Source organism: Solanum verrucosum, unplaced genomic scaffold, assembly GCF_900185275.1.
Source record: "Solanum verrucosum unplaced genomic scaffold, falcon-dt-bn FXZP01000007.1, whole genome shotgun sequence".
Lineage (NCBI taxonomy): Eukaryota > Viridiplantae > Streptophyta > Magnoliopsida > Solanales > Solanaceae > Solanum > Solanum verrucosum.
This window is the reverse complement of record NW_026020177.1, coordinates 5,177,798-5,204,571: the sequence shown is the minus strand read 5'-3', so window position 1 is coordinate 5,204,571 and position 26,774 is coordinate 5,177,798. Positions and strand designations below refer to the sequence as shown.

At 37.0% G+C, this 26,774-nt stretch overlaps 1 pseudogene; it reads left to right on the top strand.

Moving 5' to 3' along the window:
* The first annotated feature begins 4,345 nt into the window (after positions 1–4,345).
* Positions 4,346–26,774, top strand: part of LOC125829130 (uncharacterized) — a 99,639-nt pseudogene continuing 77,210 nt past the window's right edge.

The following is a 26,774-nucleotide window of genomic DNA, read 5'->3' as shown; positions in this document are numbered from 1 at the left end:
ATAAAAGTAGTGTCTCCAAATCATTAGGGAAACCACTACGGCTGCAAGCTCAAGGTCATAAGTCGGGTAGTTCTTCTCGTGGACCTTAAGTTTTCAAGAATAATCTATGACCTTACAGTACTGCATCAACACATAACCTAGGCCGACCCTGGATGCATCACAATAAACCACATAACCGTTTAACCCATTTGGTAGAGTCAAGACAAGAGTTGTCGTCAACACAATCTTTAGTTATGAGAAGCTTTTCTCACACTCATATAACCACTAAAACTTGACCTTATTCTAAGTCAACTTGGTCAATGGGGAAACTATGGATGAAAATCCTTCAACAAACCTCCGGTAGTAACCGGCCAAACCCAAGAAACATCTGATATTAGTCGGAGAGGTGGGTCTTGTACAGTGTTGTACTGCCTCATTTTTTTGAGAATCCACTCGGATCCCTTCGCAGGATACCACATGACCAATGAAAGCTACAAATTGTAACCATAATTCACAGTTGTTGAACTTAGCGAATAGCTGGCGATCTTTGAGGGTTTGTAGAGCAACTCTCAAATGAGTCGCATGCTCTTTCTCACTCCAAGAATAAATGAGGATATCATCGATAAAGACAATGATGAAAAAGTTTAAATAGTGTTTGAACACCCTGTTCATTAAGTCCATGAAAGTTGCGAGAGCATTTGTTAGTCCTAATAAAGACATAAATACAAATTCATAGTGACCATATTGAGTCCTGAAAGTTGTCTTCAGGATTTCACTATCTGTGACTCTGAGCTGATGATAACCGAATCTGAGGTCTATCTTAGAAAATAAACTAGCACCTTGAAGTTGGTCGAACAAGTCATCAATTCTAGGGATGAGATACTTATTCTTGATTGTGACTTTGTTCAAATGCCGATAGTCAATGCACATTCTGAGAGAATCGTCTTTCCTTTCCACGAACAACATTGTAGCACCCTATGGATAGATAATGGGTCTGATGAAGACCTTATCGAAAAGGTTTTTAAAATATTTTTTCAATTCCTTTAGCTTAGCTGGAGCCATTCTATAAGGATAAATCGAAATAGGCTGAGTATATGGAAGGATATCTATTCTAAAGTTTATTACCCTTTCGGGAGGGTTTCCAGGAAGATCTTTTGGAAACACTTCTGGAAACTTATTTACCACTAGGACTGACTCAAGAGTTGGGGTTTCAGAGTATTAATACTTAACCCAAAAAAGATTATAGATATACCCATTAGAAATCATTTTCTTGACATTAAGGTAATAGATAAATCGACCTACAAAAATTATTTACTACCTTTCCACTCAAAGACTAGCTCATTTGGAAATTGAAATTGAACGATCCTAGTTCTACAATCGACCGAGGCATAACAATAATGTAACCAATCCATGCCTAGAATGATATCAAAATCTACCATTTCTTACTCTACCTCACCGGGAAACTGTGATAATGCAATTTTTGTATACCTGTCGAGCTAGAACTAGGTCACCAAATGGAGTAGAGACTGAGAAGAATTCTGAGAGAGTTTCTGGACTGACACCAAAGTTTACTTCTATATAAGGAGTTACAAAGGAAAGTGTAGCCCGTGGATCTAACAATGCATAAAATTCTAAATGGAAGATTTGCAATGTACGAGTGACCACATAAGGAGAATCTTCTTGGTCCTCACGAGCTTAAAGAGCATACAATGTGTTCTGGCACTGCCTACCATCTATACAAGATGAAGCACCTTACTGACTGGGGCGACCCGCTGGAGCTGCTGAAGTTGTGACAGAACCATGTTACCTCCTTGTCCTTGACTTGAAGAAGGGCAATCCTTCAACCTATGACCAGACTAACCACACCGAAAACACCTCTCTTTAACTACAAGACACTCTCTTGGATGATTCTTACCACACTTTGGACAAGTTGGAAAACTTTGGTTACTTGAAGCACTCCCCTATGACTTAGATCCTGATGCTTTCCCTTTCTGATCCTGTTGAAACCTGGGGGGACGGAGCACTAGCTTATGAAGGTGCTGGGGTTGTAGACCGCTGCTGAAACTTTGAGTGATATCCACTACTCGACCTCTACTGAGAGTTTTCATAGTTACTCGTTCTAGCCTTTTTGGGATCCTTGGCCATTTCCCTAAGCTTATCTCCCTAAACCTGCTGAGCATGAACCATTAGTCTGGAGATATTCATATCTCCAAATAACATGGCATTCCTGCACTCAGTCTTCACTAGATCAGATACTTCAAACAAGAACTTGCTCATTTGTGCTCTTAAATCGGCAAACATATGTGGAGCATACATGGAGAGCTGAGTGAACTTCAGCCTATATTATTGGACTGACATTGAACCCTCCTTCAACTCTCTCGGGAAGAACCTGTCAAAAAAAGCTCCAGCATAATAGTCCTATGTCACAAGAGTTGTATCCGCATCTCTGTTGTCTTTCCACTATGTGAACCAAATATGAGCCACATCCTTAAGATGGTAGGATGACAACTCCACCCTATCAGTACCTGTCACTTACATTACCTAAAGAATCTTTTTGACCTCATCAATGAAGTTATGTGGTTCCTCACCTACCTGCAACCCTAGAAACTCATGAGGATTCATAAGCACAAAGTCTTGAACTCTGGCTGCAGTTGATCAACCAGTGGGGTTTCCAGGAACTGGGGTCTACTGATTGTTCTAGTTTGCAACGGTCTAAGCCAAAAGCTGGATCACATTTTGGAATTCTGCATTTGTAACCTCATGGTTCGGGACTGGAGGAACTGCGTTAGTATTTCAAGTGTTAGCTCTGCGAGGAGGGATGATCTGAAATGCATAACAACATATTAGAAAGGAGAAGTTGAATCACACTTCACGCACGATAGGAATAACAAAAGAAGCAAAAGATTCTTAGAATACCTAGTAACCTCTCCCTCATAGGTGTGGTGCTCTACACACCCTTGAAAGAAGCTCTGCTTAGCGTGGCTCTAAGACACCCTAAGACTTTTGAACGTGATTCTCTCATACGAAGTTTGTCATGCCCCAAGGCTACCCCTTAGACATAATACGAGGACCTATGATCATGAGTGACCCCAAGCTAACCCCGAGTCTAGCATATAACAAGCATACTAAAAAAATAACTAAGTAAATCATGTAATATGCGAAAGCTAATAACAGTGGATATTTTGAATGGAGAAAATCCAACTAGTCTGAATATATAAGACATTATAAGAGTTTAGTGATGACTGAAACAACACCATGACTTAAAAAAATTACTATGGTATGACCTCGGTACAAAACCCGTGAGGTTATGAAGGAAATCAAACCTCTACCCTTGATTAAACTCACCACATAATGAAGTCTTTTGAACCCTTTATACCCATATAATAATTATTAGATTAATAAAGAACCATGTGAGATGAAATGATAATATGAAATCAAGTTCAAGCTATGTTTCTACATGCAATTTGAATTTTTAAATTGTATTTTTGGCTTATAAATATAAAACCCCCGTAAGTTATGAAAACTATCAAAAGTACCCAATTCTTTATTTTTATAATCATACAAATAAGCAAAAGTTCATGACAAAAGAACAATACACTATAAAAAAAGTTATTCTAAAAAACTACAATATTTATTGATAAACTTTAATTTTGTTCAATGAAAAGGTAATATTAATCATGAGTTGCATTGTAGTACTCTTTAATAAAATTGACCATGGTGAATAGAATTAGTAACTATATCATCATGTTCACATTTTGTAAATATTTCATTAGTCCTTTGGTATTCTCACAAAAAGTATGTAGTTATATCAGTGTTTTTTATATATAAAATATAAACTTGTGGGTCAATATTTATATTTGAAAAATGTGAAATCATGATATGAAATTCTCAAATCAAGCCTTTTGGAGAATTTGAGATTTCATCTCATAATTTGAAATCACGAGATGAAATCACTTATCCAAATGCTTATTTTCATCTAATGATTTAAAATTACAAGAGGAAATGGCATGTCTTAACGCCTACTAACTAAACACGATAATTTTGATGAAAATTGAACAAACTTTGAATTAACATAGAGCACTTGATTTACTATTATTAATCCCCTCAAACTATGTTATAGATAAATATATTAAGATATAAATTAAATTGTGTGGCCATTGAAACTATAATTTCTTTACAAGAATAGAAAGTAAAATTTCTTTCTATGTGAAGATGCTAGAAAAGTTACTAAGAATTTTGAGTTTCTCAAGAAATTAAAATCATTGCACTTGTTATTGAAATCATAAGACTTATGGAAAAAACATCTATTTCTTTATCTTTTGTGATATTCTAGAACTTTTATTAATTTCATATTTTCTACTAGAAAATGGATAAGCACCACAAAGTTGATCATAGAGATGCTATAATGGCTATTTCCATATCTTCTATCACACCACAAGCTGGTGTCTCTTTGGTAAGCTTTGAAATTTTTTCTCTATTGTTTAACATAATTATTATAAGGTGTTTAGTTTTTTTCAATTAAGACATGTACACAAATCTTTTGATCTATTCGGTAATAACTTTTTTATTTCATATTTTCTAATAGAAATGGACAAGAACCACAAAGTTGATCGTACAGATGCAATAATGGCAGTTCCAATATCTTCTATTGCACCACAAACTGGTGTCTCGTTGGTAAGCTTTGAAAAAATCCTTTACTGTTTAACATACTTATTATAAGTTATTTAGTGTTTTTTCTATTAAGACATGTGCACAAATCTTTTGATCTGTTCGGCAATAACTTTTTAAATATTAGTTATCTTTTGAAACAATGATAAAAAAAAAATCTCAAGCTAAAAAATCTAAGTCGCAGAACAACAACAACGACAACATTTAACTATATCTCAATCCAAAAAAATTAAAATTGGCTATGTGAATCCTCATTTCTCTATTTAAACTAAACTGATCAGGATATAGTGACATAAATAATAATAAAAATAAAATAGTAATTTAAATACATATAGCTAATAGTAATAGTAGTAGTAGTAATAGAAGTTCTCTACCAAGTTTAACGCCTCATTTCATTTTTATGATTATATATAAGATGTCAAAATCTGAAAGTTTATCTGAATGATAAGTTGTGCATGAATCTTTGAATAAACATCTTTGTATTAAGATGATGTAATAAGATTTGAATACTAAAATATATGACTGCTTATGAATGTACATCTCTCAATTTAACAATTTCCTTAGAAAGAGAATCTTTTTTAAATTAGTTTTCGCCAAAAATATTAATTTAGATAGAATAAAATTCTGATTTAGGATGCAACTTTTTAGATTACATCAAATTGTTTAGTGAATCTTAAGAGATGCATAACCACAACCATCATTGATCTTGTTACAAAATGCATAACATTGATGGTCAAATATTTTTTTGGGCATTCTAACATTTTGATTAAGTTCTTAAAATGTTAATTATATATATATATATATATATATATAAATTTGTGCGCGTGTGTGTAAATTCCTAGCGAGCGAGCAATTTTGATCTTTTACAAAATATCTAATTATTGTTTTCAAACTTTCGATTAGAATATGGATAAGCAGTACCGAGTTGATGGTGATGAGGATGCAACATTAATGGACGTTCCGATATCTTTTATTGCACTGGTAAAAGAAAACGTTGATGTTTTCCAGGTTCGCTTTGAAAAAGTTCCTCCAATTATAAGTTGTTTGTTTTTGTTCCTTTTAATACATATACAAAAATCTTTTGATGAATGAATACCTACACAAAATTTTAATGTTAATTGTTTTTTGAAAACAAGAAAAATGTTCTTCTCTAAAGTTAAAAGATATGATCTATATCACAACAATATTTAAATATGTCATGTCAAAAATAATAATACGACGAAATGGGGTATGAGAAGAATAAAGTATACACAAACCTTGTCATTTCCTTTGAGGTAGAGTTCTTGTTTATGATAAACCCTTAGCTCAACAAAAAAATAGTCCAAAGAAGTGTGTGTGTGTGTATATATATATATATATATAATTTGTGTGTGTGTGCACGTGTGTGTGTGTAAATTCCTAGCAAGCATGCAATTTTGATCTTTTTTTTTAGAAAGCCTTCTCAATTATTCCACACAATTTTTTATTTTACAAAATATCTAATTATTCTTTTCATACTTTCGACTAGAATATGGATAAGCAGTACCGAGTTGATGGTGATGAGGATGCAACATTAATGGACGTTTCGATATCTTTATTGCACTGGAAAAAGCAAACGATGATGTTTTACAAGTTCGCTTTGGAAAAGTTCCTCCAATTATAAGTTGTTTGTTTTTGTTCCTTTTGATACATATACAAAAATCTTTTGATGAATACCTAAACAAAATTTTAATGTTAATTGCTTTTTGAAAACAAGAAAAATGTTCTTCTCAAAAGTTAAAAGATATGATCTGTATCACAACAATATTTAAATGTATAACAACAACAACAACAACAACAACAACAACAACAACAACAACAACAACAACAACAACAACAACAATAATAATAATAATAATAATAATAATAATAATAATAGTAAACAACAACAAACCTAGTGTAATTCGATGAAATGGGGTATGAGAAGAATAAAGTGTACACAAACCTTATCATTATCTTTGAGGTAGAGTTGTTATTTCTGATAAACCCTTAGCTCAACAAAAAAATAGCCCAAAGAAGTATGTGCATATATATATATGTGTGTGTGTGTGTGTGTGTGTATTTATTTATTAGTAACAATAATAATACTTATAAAGGTTGTCTAATAAACGAATTCTAGAGTTTCATTCAAAATTAATTGTACAAATACGTCGGAAACATTTATAGGCCTGACTTAGCCTTCTAGATAGAAGTAGAAGCAACATACTTCATCGTATTGTGTTGATCTTTTAGAATATAAAATATTGATGCTCCAATATTTGGTGTACCACTTGATGACAAAATGCTGATACTCTCCACTTTGTTTTTGAGAATATATATTGGATAAATTTGAATTCCATAAATATTGATTTGGTTGCAGAATGAGATTATACCAAAAAATATGCATTACATGCATACACATTCATTTGAACAAAGAAGGCAAAATTGGATCATAAATAATATTTCTCGTCCAGGTGGCTTAATAATAGATTATGTAAGTTTCCTTTTGAATAATCTGCATGTTTCCCTGCCAACAAAATCGATTATGTATATTTTCTTTGATGAGATTGTGAAAAAACAAGCATTTAATAATTATTGGTAAACAAGTCTACCTTCATTTGGAGACAAACAAAAAGTTTCAATCTTGGATAGAAGTGTATAAATTTATTGTATATGGGGAAGTTCCTGAAATAACAAAGAAATCAAAAGAAAATGAAGAAACATCGCATGTTAGCTCAAAAACATTATATTAGAATACATAATGAGATTGACTCTTTTATACATTATCATTAATGATTTAATTTGCAGGTGACACCGAGACGTAAATCACATGTGCGCGGTAAAAAGTTGATAAAAAATTATGTAGTTGGAACATGTACTAAATCTTATAATGGGGTATACATTAAAAATCGGGGAGAAGCTAACTACTTATCTGAACATGACATCCCTTCCAACATTGGTAAGCTAGTTACTATATATATTGGTATTATGTTGTTGTTTTCACGTTCATTATCTTTGCCTTAGTTGATTTTTATAATTTTGTAATCTTTTTATGGACAGAAAAAAAGAGAAAAAGAGGAAATGAAGATTTATATGTGCATCAACGGGTGAACTTGGGAGATGATGCAACACGTGTCAACTCAGGAGATGCTACATTAAGTACTCCAATACAGTCTTTTCTTTACCTTTGGGATTTTGAGCTCATACCCGAGGCACACAATGAAAATATTTCCTAGAAAAATTGTTATTGTATTAGTTATTCAACTGAATATTTATGAAAGTTATCTTTCTTAGGTTATTTATGGAAACTATTGAATTCTGACTTTGTATTGTAATGTGCATTATATTTAAAGTTTGGTGTTACCATTTTTAAGACTAACAATTTGGTTTCGAAAAAATTATTGTACTCTTTTTGGCCTAATATTATTGTTCATATTAGCAAGATAAAAAGTTATAAAATTTGAGTAAATGTTGATTAACTTCTTTCTCCTCCTCTTCCTCTTCTTCTTCCTCTTTTTCTTTAATAAAACATTATCAGCATACCATGATTTTTAATAATACTAACATGATATAGGGCTTCCGATAAACCATTATACTTTTGCCTAGGAGAGATAAAGTCATCATAGATAATGTTATATTTTCTCCTAAGTTTCGGAGAAACTTGTTGATTTTAATGATATTCGTAAAAATGATTATCATATCAAGAAAATGGATGAAATGAATCTTGAATATTTTCGTATCACCAAGAATGTCTATGGAAAAACATGTGTTATATAAGTTCTCCTCTTTAACTTCTAGCTTGTATTGACAAAGATTAGTGCAATTGAGGCACATTTTATATTGAATAAAAAATTTACTAATCCCAATACTTTTGTAGTTTGGCATTATTGTGTGTGACATCCTGGATTTATAATGATGAGATGAATTATAAGAAAATCAATTGGACATTCATAACGTGAATATTCTTTTAAATGGTGAATTTTCTTATTTGTTATCAAGAAAAGTTAATTATGAGAATATCACCAATAAAAGTTGTGATTGAGTCCCCTACGTTTTTATAACGTATACATTGTAACACCCTACAGCTTAGTAGGACAACTAGGGCTAAGTGTGAGGGCAACATGAATCAAGGCAAAGGGCAAGAGCCAAGGTCAAGGGGCAAGGCCCAAGCCAAGGGCCAAGGCTTCCTAAGCACTTCCCCATTTCACGACCACCACCACGGCTCGTGGTGTGGCTTGTGGTGGCTAAGGCAGTAGCTAGGTTGAAGTTGCCTCAAAGTGGCTCACCTTCATGATCCACTTCACGGCCAGTGGTGAAGACCATGGTTAGTGGGAAGGCTAATGAAGGTACCTTCATCTTGTGAAGGACAAGACACCAAGGCCAAGACACTGCCCAAGGACCACGGGCAGGACCACGGCTCGTGGAGCCTGCTGTGGTTCCTGGGAGTAGGCTGCCTAGTGAGGGGCATTTAGAGAAATTTCTTTTTAGGTGGTTATTAAGTGAGGTCATTTTGTATAGTTTCAGTACACCTATATAAGCTATTTTAACCCTTTAACCACCCCAATTAAGTCATTATTTCCAAAACCCCAAAAGATCCCAAAGTTCATCCTCTCAAAAATTCTCTCTCTAGGAAACCCAAGAAGAAGAAGAGGGTTAAGCTAGGTCAAATTCCTTCAATCTTTCGCGATTTGTGAGGGATTTATAATCAAGGTATGATAGCTTATTCATTCATGGATTCTTCCATCCATAGAACCCCCTAGAATTCCCCAATTCAAGTTAGGGTTTCTTCAATGTTGTGGGTTATGTTGCATGTTGACCCAATTGAGTGGGTATTGATTGTTTATGATATAATTAGTAGTGAATAATTTTATTAATATGATATTACCTGTTTTCTATGCCTAACCCTAGTTTAATTGATGACATTAAAGTAATGTGGTTTACGCCTTGTGAAGGGAAATTGAGGATTCATAGATGATCTTCTAGAATTGATAACTTGTATAGTAATTGTTCATGAATAGAATCATGTAGACATGAATTGAATTAGAATAATGTATATGTGATGGATCATGACTAGTAATGTTTGAGATTGAACCTTTATGATGATGTATGACTAGAATAACTTAAGAATGAAGCATGTGATTAGAATGCCTTGAAATCTAGGTATGAATGATGGTTGTAAGAAGTAAATCTTTAAGGGTAAGGCTTGTAGTCATGATTGTTGATTGCTAGGGCTTTGAGAGTAAAGCTAATATGTTGAGTTATGTATGTAATGGCTTTGAGAGTGAAGCCTATATGAGAATGGTAGACTAGTGAGTATCATTGTTGTGGAAGGACTTTACCCACCTCTTCTACCTTATGAATGTTTTAATGCATAAAGTGATAGAGTTAATTGAAAGATGGATTGGTTGTCAAGGACATACCTTCATTAGTCATGATTTAAGTAAGGCTTAATAACTAGTTTAAGGGGTGTATGCTTGGCCTGAATGAATATTTACAATGAGATGGAAGTTCACACATAGTTGGGTCCCGGTCTCCAAGAGAAAGGATGCTCACACCTAGTTGAGTCCAGGATTCAAAGTAAAGGGGGAAATCTCACATAGTAGAGTACGGGTTTTCCCAAAAGTAAGTCTCACAGGATGGAAGCCTTCACATAGAGAAGTTCGGGTTTCTAGTTACAATCTCTGTATCTAATGTACTAAGAGATACTTGAAAAGGTATCTCCAAGTGTTCAAAAGCATTAATGAACTAAGACATGCTTAATAAAGTATCTCATAGTGTTCAAGTTAATAATGAACCTAGACATACTTGAAGAAGTATATCATAGTGTTCAAAAGTAAAAAAAGGGGACTAAGATGTGTTTAAAGAAGTATCTCCTAGTGTTCCAATGCTTTAAAATGGGGATTATCCCCAATCAAGAAGTATGATTATGATGACCTAAAGTGGTACTTAGTATGGATGGGACTATGGGGTCTTAATCATGCATTGCACAAGTATGACTTAAGGTTACCTAGAAAGTGTTTCTCTTATATGATGTATGTTTAGATAGGATTGTGCTATAGTTTCCTTCCTTGTTATGATTGACTAAAGGTGAGAGATTCCCTTGTCTATGAGAAATAGTCTAAGGATTAGATCAAAGATGGTAGGTATGTATGATGGCCTAAGGTGGTACTTAGTGTGGGTGAGATTATGGGGTCTTATCCATGCATTGCACAAGTATGACTTGAAGCTACTTATGAAGTGTTCCTCTTATGATATGAAGAACTAAGGGTTGACTAATGGTTATATTATGCTTATGTTGGAGATTATACCTATGACTATGTTGTTGTCTCTTATGCTTATAGTTTATGTTTCATGAAGTATCTCTTGTGATTATGGCGTATGACTTATGTTGACTAACCCTTATGTTATGCTCTTATGATGTTATGCTAGCTATCATATTTAATAATTTTGTACTAACACATGCTCTTGCCTACATTCTCATCAAATGTAGGGTCCAATGATTTTGAGTTCCATTCTTGTGGCTAGGTTTCTAGAAGTGCAAGGAGTTGAAGACTTGGTGAGTCCTCATAGGATTGAGGATTTGATCACCTTTTCTTTTATGTCTTTCTTTTATGTTTTAGAATATTGTATGAGCTTGGTCCCTAAGAACATGTTATAGAAGGTTTGTGACAAGTGTAATAAGACTTCCGGTTTGGTTTTATGAAGACTGTGATTGTATGCAAAATGTTTTAAAATTTCCAAACTTTTCTATTATCTTATGTTATGATATGCTAAGTGGCTTACATGGAGTCCCTCAGGGTTCTATGTGGCATGTTACATCTAGGGTGTACCCCTGGGTCGTGACAAACTTGGTATCAGAGCATAAGGTATAGAATGGCTCTAGGATGTCTCAAACCAAGTCTAGTAGAGTCTTGTTCATAAATGTGAAGCGTGCCACATTTATGAATAATAGGCTATTGGATGTTTAGGAAACTTCACTTCTTTATTCTCTAAGTCGTGCCATAGAGTTTGGCTCTTTTAGGTCTTTCTCCTAATCCGTGCCCATTGGTTTTCAGGGTATGGCTAATATAAGGGAAAATGCTAGGAGGAATAAGGAAGAAAATATGGATAAAGAGGTTCCCCCCAAGCTCCTCCTCAAGCTCCGACTGATCCTCTAGTTGAGAATGTTACTAATACGGAGTTTAGGTCGGCTATCCAAATGTTGGCTCAAGCCGTGACGACTCAAGTAAATAGAGAGATGGTATCTCCGGTGAATCCTAATGAGAATTTCGCCGCTTTAAGAGTGAGGGATTTTATGAGAATGAAACCTCCAGAGTTTTATGGCTCCAAAGTGGAGGAAGATCCTCAAGGGTTTATAGATGAGGTGTATAAGGTGCTAGTTATCATGGGGTGACTTCGGTAGAGAAAGTGGAGTTAGTCGCTTACCAATTGAGAGATGTAGCACAAGTATGGTATGAACAATGGAAGGATAGTAGGCCGGTAGGAGTGGATCCAATAGAGTGGGAAGTGTTCAAAATAGCATTCCTTGATAGGTTATTTCCCCGAGAGTTGAGGGAGGCTAAGGTGGAAGAGTTCATTAACCTTAGGCAACGTAGTGTGAGTGTTAATGAGTATGCCTTGAAATTTACCCAACTATCAGAGTATGCTCCATCTATGGTGGCGGATTCGAGTGATAAGATGAGTAGGTTCTTGACGGGTGTGACCGACTTGGTAGCAAAAGAATGTCATACGACAATGCTCCTTCATGATATGAATATCTCACGTCTTATGTTTTACGCCCAAAACTCAAGGAAAAGAATAGGGAGGCAAAAAGGGCTAGGACCAGTGATGGGAACTGCTCCAATGCTAAGTCCGATGGACAAGGTAGACCTAAGTTTAAACAAATGTATTCCGGTCAAGATTCTCCCATTACCCCTAGGTTTAACCAAGAGAAAGGTGATGGGTCTACATTACCTAAGTTTACTTGCACAAAGTGTGGGAGGAATCACCATGGTAAGTGCCTAGCCGACATTGAGGGTTGTTATGGTTGTGGAAAGAGTGGGCACAAAATGAGAGATTGCTTAGTGCTTAAGGCTAAGGGAAGGGAGGATAAGCAAGTTGCCACTAGTGGTTCGGATGGGGAGCCTCAAAAGAAGAATAGGTTTTATACTCTTCAAGCTAGAGATGATCAAGAGTGACCTCCAAATGTTGATACCGATATGTATTTTACGCTTGTAACACCCTGTATCCGAAAACAGACCTCAATGCAGATTCCCAAAAGTTGCAGGTGCAACCCACAGTTGCCACCCACGGACCGTAGGGTGACCCATGACTCGTGTTGGTGGTTCGTGGTTCACATCTGCAACCCTCCTCAGACTCACCACCAAAATTTTGTCGAAGGGTCGACCAACGGCTGGACCCACAGATCGTAGGTCAGACCATGGGTCATGGTTCACGTCCATGGATCAGACCCCCAAATCCCAGCCTCCAGTCGTGAACGACAATTGACCAGGACGGACCATCGGTCCAGCCACGGTCCGTCGATCCCGTCCGTCAGTGGCTCCCGACAACAGTTAAGTCAGGGGTCTTTTGGTCTTTTCCTTATGCATTGGACCCCTAAACTACATCGGTTAAACCCTAAACTACGTAGGCTTGGTTAGGTTTAGCCTAGAAACATAACTAGAACTTACATAAATCAGATCCTTTATCAAAACATAGAAAAATTAGAGCGTAAGAGAAGAAAGAGGTGAAGAACCCTAGTTCAAGAGCGCAACAAGATTTCATCAGTTCCATCCCCGACATCGAAATATTTCTCCATGGAATTCATCCCCAGGTATGTGGGATTTCCCTAGTGGGCTCCTTTCACACATTAGGTCCCTAGATTTTAGTTAGAATCTTGATTCCCTTAATATTAGCTAGACCTAGGGTTTCTTGAATGTTAGAAATTATTGGATTGTAGCTGTTAGAATGATCCAAGTCAGATTATCATGAATTCAGTATCTTTTGGTGTAGATTCCTTCGTAAATTCAGAACCCTAGCTATGTAGTTCTTTTAGTTCATGATTTACACATGCTAGGTCAAATATTTCAGATATATACATGCATGCCTCAGTTTTCAAATGTCCATTATCAGTATATTAATGTTGCATTCTCAGTTTGCATGCCAGTATTTTGAGCTATCCAGTATTACATCGTTTCAGTCATAAAATATTAAGCACTTAATCAATTGGGAGAAGCTTAATACTGAGTGGACTAGGGTCAGTAACCCTCAAGTCCCAGAACTACGTGCCTCGTAGGTTAAGTCCTCTATGTTGGGCATTACATTTTAGTGATCACACCAGCATGTCTCTATACCTCTGGCATGGTATATTGGGTCCTCTCGATGGGGCATATACATTGGACTCTACATTTAGCTAATGTGGTTTTATGTCGGTTATTAGTAACTCCCTTATAGTTCAATCAGATTTGATTGCATTGACCATGTTATCATTATAGTTTAGTATTCAGTCTCAGCATGTTATAAACTTGGTGATTCCATTCAGTTTAGCCATGTTCAGTATTTCCAGTATCCTTATCATGTTCAGATTATATCATTGCTTTATTGCTTGTTTAGTTATGTTATTATTCAGCTTTACTCTATCCTGCATGCTCAGTACCTTTCAAGTACTGACGCATACTCTACGCTACATCTTCTTGTAATGTAGGTTTAGGTCCTCATTAGTCACATCACACATAAATGGATTCCCGATCTTTTGTTCAACAACATCAGTGGTGAGTCCCAATTCTTCGAGGACTAGTGACATGATTATCTTTATTGCTTTTAGCTTTAGTTTCAATTTTTCTAGATTTAGCTGGGGGCATGTCCCAGTATTTATAGTCAGTAGAGGCTTTATTTCAGACATAGTTAGTTTCAACTTTAGTGTTAGAGTTTGACTTTTCATTTGTATTCAAACTCTCAGTTTTGTTTATTCAGATAGTATATGGGTATTCCCCATCATTTCACATTTTCATATGATTTAGCTTCTGCACAGTGTTTCTTGTTTCAGTTTATCTTTAAGTATGCTTATGATATGCCATTAGGGTTAGCTTGGGGTCACTCGTGATCCTAGGTCCCGTGTCCGCGTCCTGGGGGTAGCTTTGGGGTGTAACAAACTTAGTATCAGAGCATTAGGTTTAACTGTCCTAGGATGTCTGAAAAACCGCACTAAGTAGAGTCCTTTTTATGGGTGTGAAGTGCACCACATCTAATGAGAGGGAGGCTACAAGGTGTTTTAGGAATACTTCATTTTCTTGTTACTCTTATCGTGCGTGATGTATGATCCAACTTCTTGTTCTTATCCTTCGTTATGTGTTTCAGATCATGCCTTCTCGTAGACTTACGCAAGGAATGCGAATGCCAGGAATGCAAATGCAGCTTCTCCAGTCCCAGATCCGCCTGAGTTCTTAAGGTCACAGATTGGTGAGGATCCCCAAAACATCATTGATGAGGTCAAGAAGATATTTGGAGTGATGCAGGTAACTGTGAATGATCGGGTTGAGTTGGATCTTACCATCTTAAGGATGTAGCTCATATCTGGTATACTCAATGGAAGGAGAACAGGGGTATAGATGCAACTCCTATCACTTGGGAATGATTTAGTGAGACCTTTCTGGATAGGTTCTTCCCAGGAGGGTTGAGGGAGGCAAAAGCTCAGGAGTTTATGAATTTGAGGCAGAGTTCTATGATGGTTCAAGATTATGGACTCAAGTTCGCCCAGCTCTCCAGGTATGATTCTCACATGGTGGCCGATTCCAGGGCTCAAATGAACAAGTTCATGTATGGGGTATCTGATCTTGTGAAAACAAAGTGTAGGAATGCTATGTTGCTAGAAGATATGAACATCTCTAGGCTCATGACTCATGCTCGGCAGGTTGAGGGAGATAAGCTTAGGGAACAGGCCAAGGAAAACAAAAAGGCTAAGACTGGGAACTATGAGTATTCCCAACAAAAATCGGGTGGTGGAAATCGCTCGCAGGTTCAACAAAAATCATCAGCCCCAGCACCTTCATCAACTAGTGTTCCATCCTCCAAGTTCAGAATCATCAGAAAGGTAGGTCATCAGTCTCTAAGTCACAGGGAAGTGTTTCAGGCACCAGAACCTACCCAACTTGTCCTAAGTATGGTAAGAACCATCCGGGCGAGTGTCTTGCTGGAAAGGAATGATGTTTTGGGTGTGGTCAGTCTGGTCACAGGTTGAGGAATTGTTCTTCAAAATAGAGTCAAGAAGGCAATACTAGTAGAGCTCAGTCTACAACTTCAGCAGCGCCAGTAAGCCACTCGACTCAGCAGGGTAACTCATATGGTACAAGTCGCGGTCAACAAAATAGACTCTATGCTCTTCAGGCTCGCCAAGATCAGGAAGATTCTCCTGATGTAGTCACTGGTATGTTACGAGTCTTTAATCTCGATATTTATGCTTTGTTAAACCTAGGGTCTACTCTTTCCTTTGTAACTCCTTATATTGCAATCAAGTTTGATGTTAGTCCAGAAACTCTCTCAGAACCTTTCTCAGTCTCTACCCCAGTTGGTGACCCAGTTATAGCTAGGAGGGTATACAAAAATTAGCCTATCACAATCTCTCTGATAGTCACCTCAGCAGATCTTGTAGAGTTAGAAATGGTAGACTTTAATGTCATTCTAGGCATGGATTGGTTACATTCCTGTTATGCCTCAGTTGATTGTAGAACTAGGATTGTTCATTTTTTCAGTTTCTAGACGAACCAATCTTAGAATGGAAGGATAGTAGTTTAGCACCTATGGGTTGATTTATTTCTTACCTTAAGGCCAGAAAAATGTTCTCTAAGGGTTGTGTCTATCATCTAGTTCGGGTTAAGGATTCAAGCTCCGAAACCCCAACTCTTGAGTCAATTCCAGTAGTCAATGAGTTCCCAGAAATGTTTCCAGAAGATCTTCTCGGAGTCCCTCCCGAAAGGGAAATCGACTTTGGAATTGATTTCCTTCCAGATACCCAGACTATTTTATTCCTCCTTGCAAAATAGCTCCAGCAGAGCTTAAGGATTGAACAGCAATTGAAAGACCTTCTAGATAAGGGCTTCATCAGACCTAGTATTTCCCCATGGGATGCACCAGTGTTGTTCGTGAAGAAGAAAGATGGTTCTCTCAGGATGTGCATTGCCTATAGGCAATTGAACAAGGTCACAATCAAGAATAAGTATCCTATCCATAGGATTGATGACTTGTTTGACCAACTTCAGGGTGCTAGTCATTTCTCAAAGATAGACCTCAGATCTGATTATCATCAGCTCAGAGTCAGAGATAACAACATTCCAAAAACAGCCTTCACAACTCGGTATGGTCATTGTAAATTTGTAGTTATGTTATTTGGACTAACCAATTCTCCTGAAGCTTTCATGGACTTGATAAATAGAGTGTTCAAGTAGTATTTAGATTTGTTCGTTATCGTCTTTATTGATGATATCCTCATTTACTCTAGGAATGAGGAAGAACATGCGAACCATTTGAGGGTTGTCCTACAAACTCTCAAGGATCGCCAGTTATTTGCTAAGTTTAGCAAATATTAGTTTTGGTTGCAATCTGTTGCTTTCCTTAGTCATATTGTATCTAGCGAAGGATCCGAGTGGATTTTCAGAAAATAGAGCAGTGAAACAATTGCTCAGACCTACATCTCCTACAGATATCAGAAGTTTCTTGGGTCTAGCGGGTTATTACAGAAGGTTTGTGGAAGGGTTTTCATCCATAACCTCTCCATTGACTAAGTTGACTCAGAAAAAGGTCAAATTTCAGTGGTCAGATAATTATGAGAAAAGCTTTGCAGAACTGAAAACTAGGTTGACTACAACCCCTATTTTGACTCTACCAGAGGGTTCTGACAGTTATGTGATCTATTGTGATGCGTCCAGGGTCGACCTAGGTTGTGTGTTGATGGAACGAGATAAAGTTATAGCGTATGCTTCTATACAACTTAAGGTGCATGAGAAAAACTATTTGATTCATGACCTCGAGTTTGCAGCAGTGGTGTTTGCACTTAATATTTGGAGACATTACTTGTATGGTGTTCACGTAAATGTGTTCATAGACCATAAAAGTCTTTTCAGTATGTCTTCACCCAGAAAGAGTTCAATCTTTGCCAGAGTAGATGGCTTGAGTTCCTCAAGGATTATGACATGAGTGTGCATTACCATCCTGGTAAGGCCAATGTAGCAGCATAAGCCCTTAGCATACTATCTATGGGTAGTGTAGCACATGTTGAGGAAGAAAGAAAATAAATAGCAAAAGATGTTCACATATTTGCTCGCTTAGGAGTTCATCTTATGAGCATATCAGATGGTGGGTTAACAGTTTATAATGGATCAGAATCTTCATTAGTAGCGGAGGTTAAGGAAAAGCAATACAATGATCCGATATTTCTTCAACTAAAGGGTGCAGTCCATCAATAGAAAGTTGAGGTATTCTCCCAAGGGGGAGATGATGTGCTTCGCTATAAGGGTCAATTATGTGTTCCTAATGTGGGTGAGTTAAGACATCATATTCTTACAGAAGCCCATAACTATAGGTATTATATTCATCCATGCACCACTAAGATGTACCGTGATCTACGGGAAGTTTTTTGGTGGAATGGCATGAAGAGGGATATAACAGATTTTGTGGCTAAGTGCCCCAATTGTCAGCAAGTGAAGGTAGAACATCAGAGACCAGGGGGTATGACTCAAGAGATCAATATTCCTACTTGGAAGTGAGAAGTGATCAACAGGACTTCATTACAAGTTAACCTCATACTCGGAAACAACATGACTCAATTTGGGTGATAGTTGATAGAGTTACTAAGTCTGCGCGCTTTCTGGCTATTGAGACTAGATTCAGCGGAAGGCTACGCCAAGATTTACAATGAGATAGTCAGGTTGCATGGGGTTCCTTTGTCAATCATCGCAGATAGAGACCCTCAGTTTACCTCTCATTTCTGGAAGTCATTTCAGAAAGGTCTTGGTACTTAGGTTAATCTTAGCAGAACATTTCATCCCCAGACAGATGGTCAGTCAGAGCGTACCATCTAGACCTTAGAGGACATGTTGAGAGCTTGTGTGATCGACTTCAAGGGTAGTTGGGATGATCACCTTCCTCTTATAAAGTTCGCCTACAATAATAGTTACCATTCCAGCATTGGGATGGCCCCTTATAAGACATTGTTTATGATAGAATTAGTAGTGAATCATGTTGTTAAGATGATATTACATGTCTTCTATGCCTAACCCTAGTTTAATTGATGAAATTGAAGTAATGTGGGTTTATGCCTTGTGAAGGGAAATTGAGGGTTCATAGATGATCTTCTAAAATTGATGACTTGTATAGTAATTGTTCATGAATAGAAGCATGTATACATGATTTGAATTAGAATAATGTATATGTGATGAATTATGACTAGTAAAGCTTGAGATTGAACCTTTATGATGATATATGACTAGAATCACTTAAGAATAAAACATGTGATTAGAATGCCTTAAAATCTAGGTATGTATGATGGTTGTAAGAAGTAAAGCTTTGACTGTAAGGCTTGTAGTCATGAATGTTGATTTCTAGGGCTTTGAGAGTAAAGCTAATATGTTGAGTTATGTATGTAATGGCTTTGAGAGTGAAGCGTACATGAGAATGGTAGACTAGTAAGTATCATTGTTGTGGAAGGACTTTACCCACCTCTTCTACCTTATGAATATTTGAATGCATAAAGTGATAGAATCACTTGAAACATGGATTGGTTGTCATGGACATCACTCTATGATTCATGAGTTAAGTAAGGCTGAATAACTACTCTAAGGGGTGTATGCTTGGCCCGAATGGATATTGACAATGAGATGGAAGTTCACACATAGTCGGGTCCGGGTCTCCAAGAGAAAGGATGCTCACACCTAGTTGAGTCTGAGCTTCCGAAGGAACTCTCACATAGTAAAGTTTGGTTTTCCCAAAAGTAGGTCTCATGGGATGGAAGCCTTCACATAGAGAATTCTGAGTTTCTAGTAGCAATCTCTGTATCCAATGAACTAAGACATACTTGAAAAGGTATCTTCAAGTGTTCAAAAGCATTAATGAACTAAGACATTCTAAATAAAGTATCTCAAAGTGTTCAAGTTAATAATGAACTCAGACATACTTGAAGAAGTATCTCATAGTGTTCAAAAGTAAAGAAGGGGGACTAAGATGTTCTTAAAGAAGTATACCAATGCTTTAAAAGTGGGATTAGCCCCAATCAAGAAGTATGAGCATGATGACCTAAAGTGGTACTTAGTATGGATGGGATTATAGGGTCTTATTCATTCATTGCATAATCATGACTTAAAGGTTACCAAGAAAGTGTTTCTCTTATATGATGTATGTTTAGATAGGATTGTGCTATAGTTTCCTTCCTTGTTATGATTGACTAAAGGTGAGAGATTCCCTTGTCTATGAGAAATAGTCTAAGGATTAGATCAAAGATGGTAGGTATGTATGATGGCCTAAGGTGGTACTTAGTGTGGGTGAGATTATGGGGTCTTATCTATGCATTGCACAAGTATGACTTGAACCTACTTATGAAATGCTCCTTAACTAAGGGTTGACTAATGCTTATATTATGCTTATGTTGGAGATTATGTCTATGACTATATTGTTGTCTCTTATGCTTATAGTTTATGTTTCATGAAGTATCTCTTATGATTATGGCATATGACTTATGTTGACTAACCCTTGTGTTATGCTCTTATGATGTTATGCTAGCTATCATATTTAGTACTTTTGTACTATTGCATACTCTTGTCTACATTCTCATGAAATGTAGGGTCCGACGATTTTGAGTTCCATTTTTGTGGCTAGGTTTCTAGAAGAGAAAGGAGTTAAAGACTTGGTGAGTCCTCATAGCATCGAGGATTTGATCACCTTTCATTTTATGTCTTTCTTTTATGTTTTAGACTATTGTGTGGGCTTGGTCCCTAAGATGTTCATGTTCTAGATGGTTTGATACAAGTGTAATAAGACTTCCGCTTTACTTTTATGAAGACTTTGATTGTATGGAAAATGTTTTAAAATTTCTGCACTTTTCTATTATCTTATGTTCTGATATACTAAGTGGCTTACATGAAGGCCCTCGGGGTTTTATGTGCCATGTTATAGCTAGGGTGTGTACCCTTGGGTCGTGACATACATGAGTATATTTGTGGACTTATTCATCCACCTGGTGGATCGTTTAAACACTTTATGATCCTAATAGGTGCTTCTTCTAGATGGTCGCATGTCTGGCTATTGTCATCTCACAGTTTGGCCCTTGAAAATTTATTGGGACAAATATGAAGATTATAAGTATAGTCTGGTAATAAGATCTAGTTTATTTGCCTTGATAACGCTGCGAAGCTTTCATCCCATGTTCTTAAAGATTATTGCCTATTAATTAGATAAAAATTGAACATGGTGTAGCTCATGTACATACTCAAAATGACCTTGTTGAGTTATTAATTAAACATCGGTAGTTAATATCAAGACCATTTTTTATGAAAACTAGACTGTCCATATTTATGTGGGGTCACGCGATTCTACATGTAAAACACTTGTTTGTCTTAGACCGATATATTATGATATGTTTTCTTTAATGTTGTTGATTTTTAAATGAAAAACTAGAATGGAAGGGGGAAATTCTATGCTTAGAGGTCAGTTTATTTCTTATATGTTTAACGACCCATTCTCATTGTTATGGAAAATCCAATGGGGAAGGAATTTGGTCTAGAAAACTTTTGAGTTGTAACTTGGAAATTTTTTGCCTAGGCCAGACTTGGATGAAATTTGAGTCAGGTGAGGTCTAAGGAAATATGGTAATGTATTGGATGAGGAATTTAATTGTGAGTTTGATCATGTGAGTGGATAGCTAAGACGCTAAGGAGCCTGTACAACTTTACATAATTGAATTTGGGCGAGTAGAACTCCCGAAACTAATCTTGGCGTGAAAGGGTAGCTTTAGAACATCCCGGTTTGAAGGTGTGTTGTGAAATAGGAGCTTGGAACTCAAATTTTGAGGTTCTATCTCCGTCCAAGCCGCTAGAGCAGGATTAATGTAACCAGGGTGGGGACGTTGTGGCGGGATGGGACCCACCGTGGCAGGCCATTCCCAACTTAAATTGGGGAAAACCCCCAAAATTGTTATTTTCTGCAAAACTTTGTTCATGAGAGCTAAGGGACGACCCAAGGCTGTTTCATATCAGATTTCCATGATTTCTCTCGCTAAAGGTTAGTTAATTACTCCCCTAATCCGTATTTCAATTCCTAGAACTTAGAATCCTCATTAATTATAGTTAGGGGAGGGTTTTCGCCTGAAGAATAATGGTGGAAAAAGCCCTAGTTGAACATTACGATCATGTGTTTGGCCTTGGGTTGATATATTGATATAATCCAAGTAAATTAGACCTTGTGTATTGATCCTTGCGCTAATTACTTGTTTATAGACCAAGAACAAGCTGAATGACTTCGGAAAGGGAAAGCTCAGGTGTCTTAGGAGTATTCAAACTTGGTTTTGAGGTAAGTGATGGTTTGACTTCTTGTTGTGTTATATATGCTTGTTCATTGCTTCATTGTATGCATACATGTATGTGAATAGGGAAACACGAACCGAATCAAATGAAATGATTATGTGTGAACAATTACATGCCATGAACCTATCGCTTGAATGTGTGACTATGTGCAATGTTCATTTTGGTGTGATTGTGACTGTGGTTATTTTGATTGGACCGGGTGTCACGTTCTGACACATATATTGGACCAGGTGTCACGTTTTGACTCATATATTGGATCGGGTGTCACGTTCTGATACATATATTAGACCGGGTGTCACGTTTTGACACATATATATTGGATCGGGTGTCACGTTTTGATACACTAACCGTTTGGGTATGGGTTACATGAGAGAACCACTTGTGATTGTTACATTTATAATTACATGTGGTTTTGGGAAATTGTATGTTTCTCCTAAAATGATGATTGAATTATGCATTATGTATATGTGTGTTTATTGTGTTGTAATGACTTGCTTGTATTTACTGGAGTAGCCGCGTGATCTTTCCAGCACACTGTGGTTTCATGTACTGATACAACACTTGCTCTTTCTTTGATAAGTATAAGGCATCTTCAGGTGGCTACCAACAGACCTCAGTTAGGAGATCTTTGATCGAGACGGGATTCAAGGGTAAGCCAGTTCTTTCAGGCTGCCATGGATCCATCACTAGTTTAGTCCATTCCTTTCGGACTCAGACTATATGTTAAAGTTGTTTATGTTTAGTTTTCGGGGTCGCACCCCCTTTTCTTAGACTTGTTGGTTAATAGAGTTTTGGTACAATGAATAGGGGTTGAATTTCTAGAATAGTGTATTTGTTAGACCTTCGAAGTTTATGGGAACTCTATATTGCTTTCGTATCTTTAAATGCTTTAGTTTTCTTAAAGTTGCTTAGTTGGGTTGTAGTAGTGGTTTTCCCATCGGAGGATTGGTGTGGGTGAAAATCATGGCGGCCTGGGTCGTGACAAAGTTAGTATCAGAGCCCTAGATTCATTGATCTCTTTGTACCAAAATCAGTCTAGTAGAGTCCTGTGGAACGGTATGAAAACGTCTGAATTTTTATTCGAGAGGCTACAAGACTTTAGGAAATCTCTCTGTCTTTTTCTCCTTTTGTGCTATTACTTGATTACAATTGGTATTTGGTGATCCAAATTGGTATCAAATCTTCGTAATTTTTCTGTCCACAGATAGTTAAGACGCGATACAACGACGTCAGGCTCGTAGCTCTCATCAATGAGCCAGCAGAGGAGTCCGCAGCCAGAGGTCGTGGTCGAGGCTGGGGTAGGGGAAGAGGAAGAGGCAGAGGCTAAAGAAGAGTGGCACTCACCAGAGGTGGAGCTCCAGCTGAGAATGTTCCTAGGGAAGAGGCCCCTCCTTCAACCTAAGAAGCGGTAGAAGAGAATGTGGGGATCGAAGACGAGGAGCATGTTGAACCAGAGTAGGATGTGCAGGCTGGGAATACCGACATTCCTTCCTTAGACCCAGTGTTAGCTCAACAGATCAGGACTTTTTTGAAGGGGTTGGTCGGCCTTGGATTCTTTCGCACAGTGCAAGTTGCTTAACCTTCGAACAACCGGCCTGTTACTAATACTATTCCAAGGTTTGATGGAGCATTAGGCACTGATGCCTTCTTTGTCCCTTATTGGGTCTTGTGATAAGTGGTATTGAGCATGAGATGTTGACTAAGTTTTTCAAGTTGAAGCTGCCTGTGTTCCATGGTTCTGAGAGTGAGGATGCGTATAAGTTCATTCTAGATTGCTATGAGAGGCTTCACAAGTTAGGAATTATACACTAGCATAGAGTAGAATTTGTGACCTTTCAGCCTTCAAGGTGAGGCTAAGCAGTAGTGGAGGGCCTACGTGGAATGCAAATCTCCAGTCTTTGCCCCACTTACTTGGACGCAGTTCCATACTCTATTCCTGGAGAAGTATGTGCCCCGGACTTTGAGGGATCGCAAGAAGGATAAGTTTATGGCTTTAGAGCAGGGTGAAATGAGTGTAGCTGCCTATGAGGCGAAGTTCTATTCCTTGTCCAGATATGCTACCCAGCTGGTGACTACAGATGAGGAGAGGGTTCGTCTATTCATCAAAGGATTGAACCCCGAGTTGCAGGTATTGTCTTTTCACATGGCCTCTGCAGGTAAAATTTTAATGAGGTGGCAGACTTTGTAAAGAAAGTGGAAGGAGTTCGACGTGATGGGCAGGCAAAGGCTTTGGCTAAGAAGCCCAAGAGCATATGTAACTTTCATCGTTCCTAATCCAGAGGTTCAGGTAGGCCGACGATCACAGCTTGGCCAATTCAGTCAGCCCTGCCCCCTTATACAGGTGGTTACTCGAGAACTCCACATCAAAATTACATTCAGGATAGTTAGGGATCCACACCTGCGTCAGGCATCAGACCATCTTTTGACCGAAATTGTTACAATTGTGGAGAACCTGGGCATATGAGGAGAGATTGTCCCTATCCGTGCATGTATGACCCTGTGCAGCAACAGACTAGAGCAGTGGTACCAGCGGTAGTAATTGTTGACACCCAATTTTTGACATTCACATTATAGATTAATCATCGAGCTTCTTCAATTTCAAACGATTTAAAATAATTAGTTTTATAATTTCAAAATATTAATAATAATAATAAATATAGTTTGCAAGTTATTTTAAATAGTTATATCATTTTTATAATTTTTAAATAATATATGTGTTTTATAATTATGTATATTATTAGTATATTTTAAAAATGTTCGAAAATCATCTCTAAATTTTTTTGCTTTGATTAAGTATTTGTTTGATTAGTTTAAGTTATGTTTATATTTTTGAGTAACTTTGTTTACAAGTAAATTAATTATTTTATTTCGTTAAGATTAAGAAGCTCATTAATTAATTTATATTAACTCATCTTGTTTAAATTTTAGCCGAATTCACCAATTAAATTCTATTTGGCTATAATTGAAATCCATTTACCCCATCTTTTAAGAACAATTTTGGGCCACTTCCTAAAGGCCCAATTCCAATCTCCTATACAACAAATAATTTCCAGCCCATTCCAAACAATAGCTCAACATCAATTCCAATTCAATACCCACTCTCATCAAAACAATACATACAACATACCTACAGTTTTCGACCCAGCCCATTTTATTTCACGGAAGCAGCAACAATACATCAACGTACAATACCAGTACACGAACCCTACGTTTTCTTCTTCCTTCACGAAACCAGACGACCCCACCCCATTCTTCTTCCTCTAGACGCAACCCAGAAAATCCCAGCAAATTAGGAAATCTCATCCAACTACCCTACAGAACCCATAACTCTAGCAACCTAATCGATCAAATCGTTGTTCCCTTTCCCCCATTTTCAAAGATCTTCAAATCTCTTTCACTGTTCCCTTTGGAAACGAAGAAAGAAATTCAAAATTTTTGTTTGAATTTCTCCAACTGATTTCCCCCCTAAATGACCCCAACTTCCCATATAAATAATCCTTTACATTCAAGTAATAAGGGGGAGTTGAAAATTTTGATTTTGACATGTTTTGGAGCTCGGTTCTTTGGCAATAGTCCTTTTACACTTACGAATTTTATATTTAACTCTGTAATTCTAAGTTTCGAGAAGGTCGCTACTCAAACTTTCTTGATTTGCTGTTTGTATTTGGATTTTGTGGTGGAAGAATCGCTGCCCTCTCCTGCTCGTCTAGTCTCAGCTCGCTGCCCTCGAAAAGGTAAAATTCTTTCTCCTTAAGATGCTTTTGTTCTTTTTCTTTCGTCTCCAAAATAAGGTTCTTGTTTGTTGGTTGTTAAATGTTTGCTGTAAGTTCTGTCTTGACTACATTCAGCTCATCGTGTTAGTGTAATTTTCTCTCATTTTGCTTCCTTCGAATCATGATAGTGAATAGGGGTCGAATGTTAGCGAAGTTCTTACTTAGTATGTTATGTTGTTGGTTTGATCCATTGACTCATTTGTTGTATTCGCATAATAATTTAATCCGCTCTGCTCTGAATTATTAGTGTTTTGTTAGATTAGGAATGCAGTAGCTATGATTGTTCTGGATTTTGTCAACATGAGGTAAAAGTAGTGGTTGTCCTTATTGTGTGCCCCTTTTTTTTTTTGGCAACAGCTCTTATCATTTCCCTTTTGATTTTGTATAATAAATATATTTAGCCCCTCCTCTCATCTGATTGAGATGACCGCTTAAGCCCTTTACCCGTAGTTGTCGTTCCCCCATTGGTATGGTTTTTCGTGTCTCTGATATTTTTTGTGCGTTTGTTAATTCATGTCTTTAATTTGATCATGAGTTAAGAAAGCATATGAGTTCGTTTGTTATAGCAATTTGAAAGGTTTGCTAGTTCGCTAGTTTAGGTCTCGGTATGGAGCTTTCAAAATGGGTATTTAGATGGCTATTTTCTCCTTCTCCCTCGAATATTTTTTTTCTTATAGTGTCGCATGTTCAAGCTTTGTTTGAGATTTGTTGCTTTTGTTTAACTCTTTTGAAAATAATAGGTGTAACCGGCTAATCTCTACACCTTCCAAATAGGTTATGTTGCGATTCGTTGTTAAGTGTATTTCAACATGTA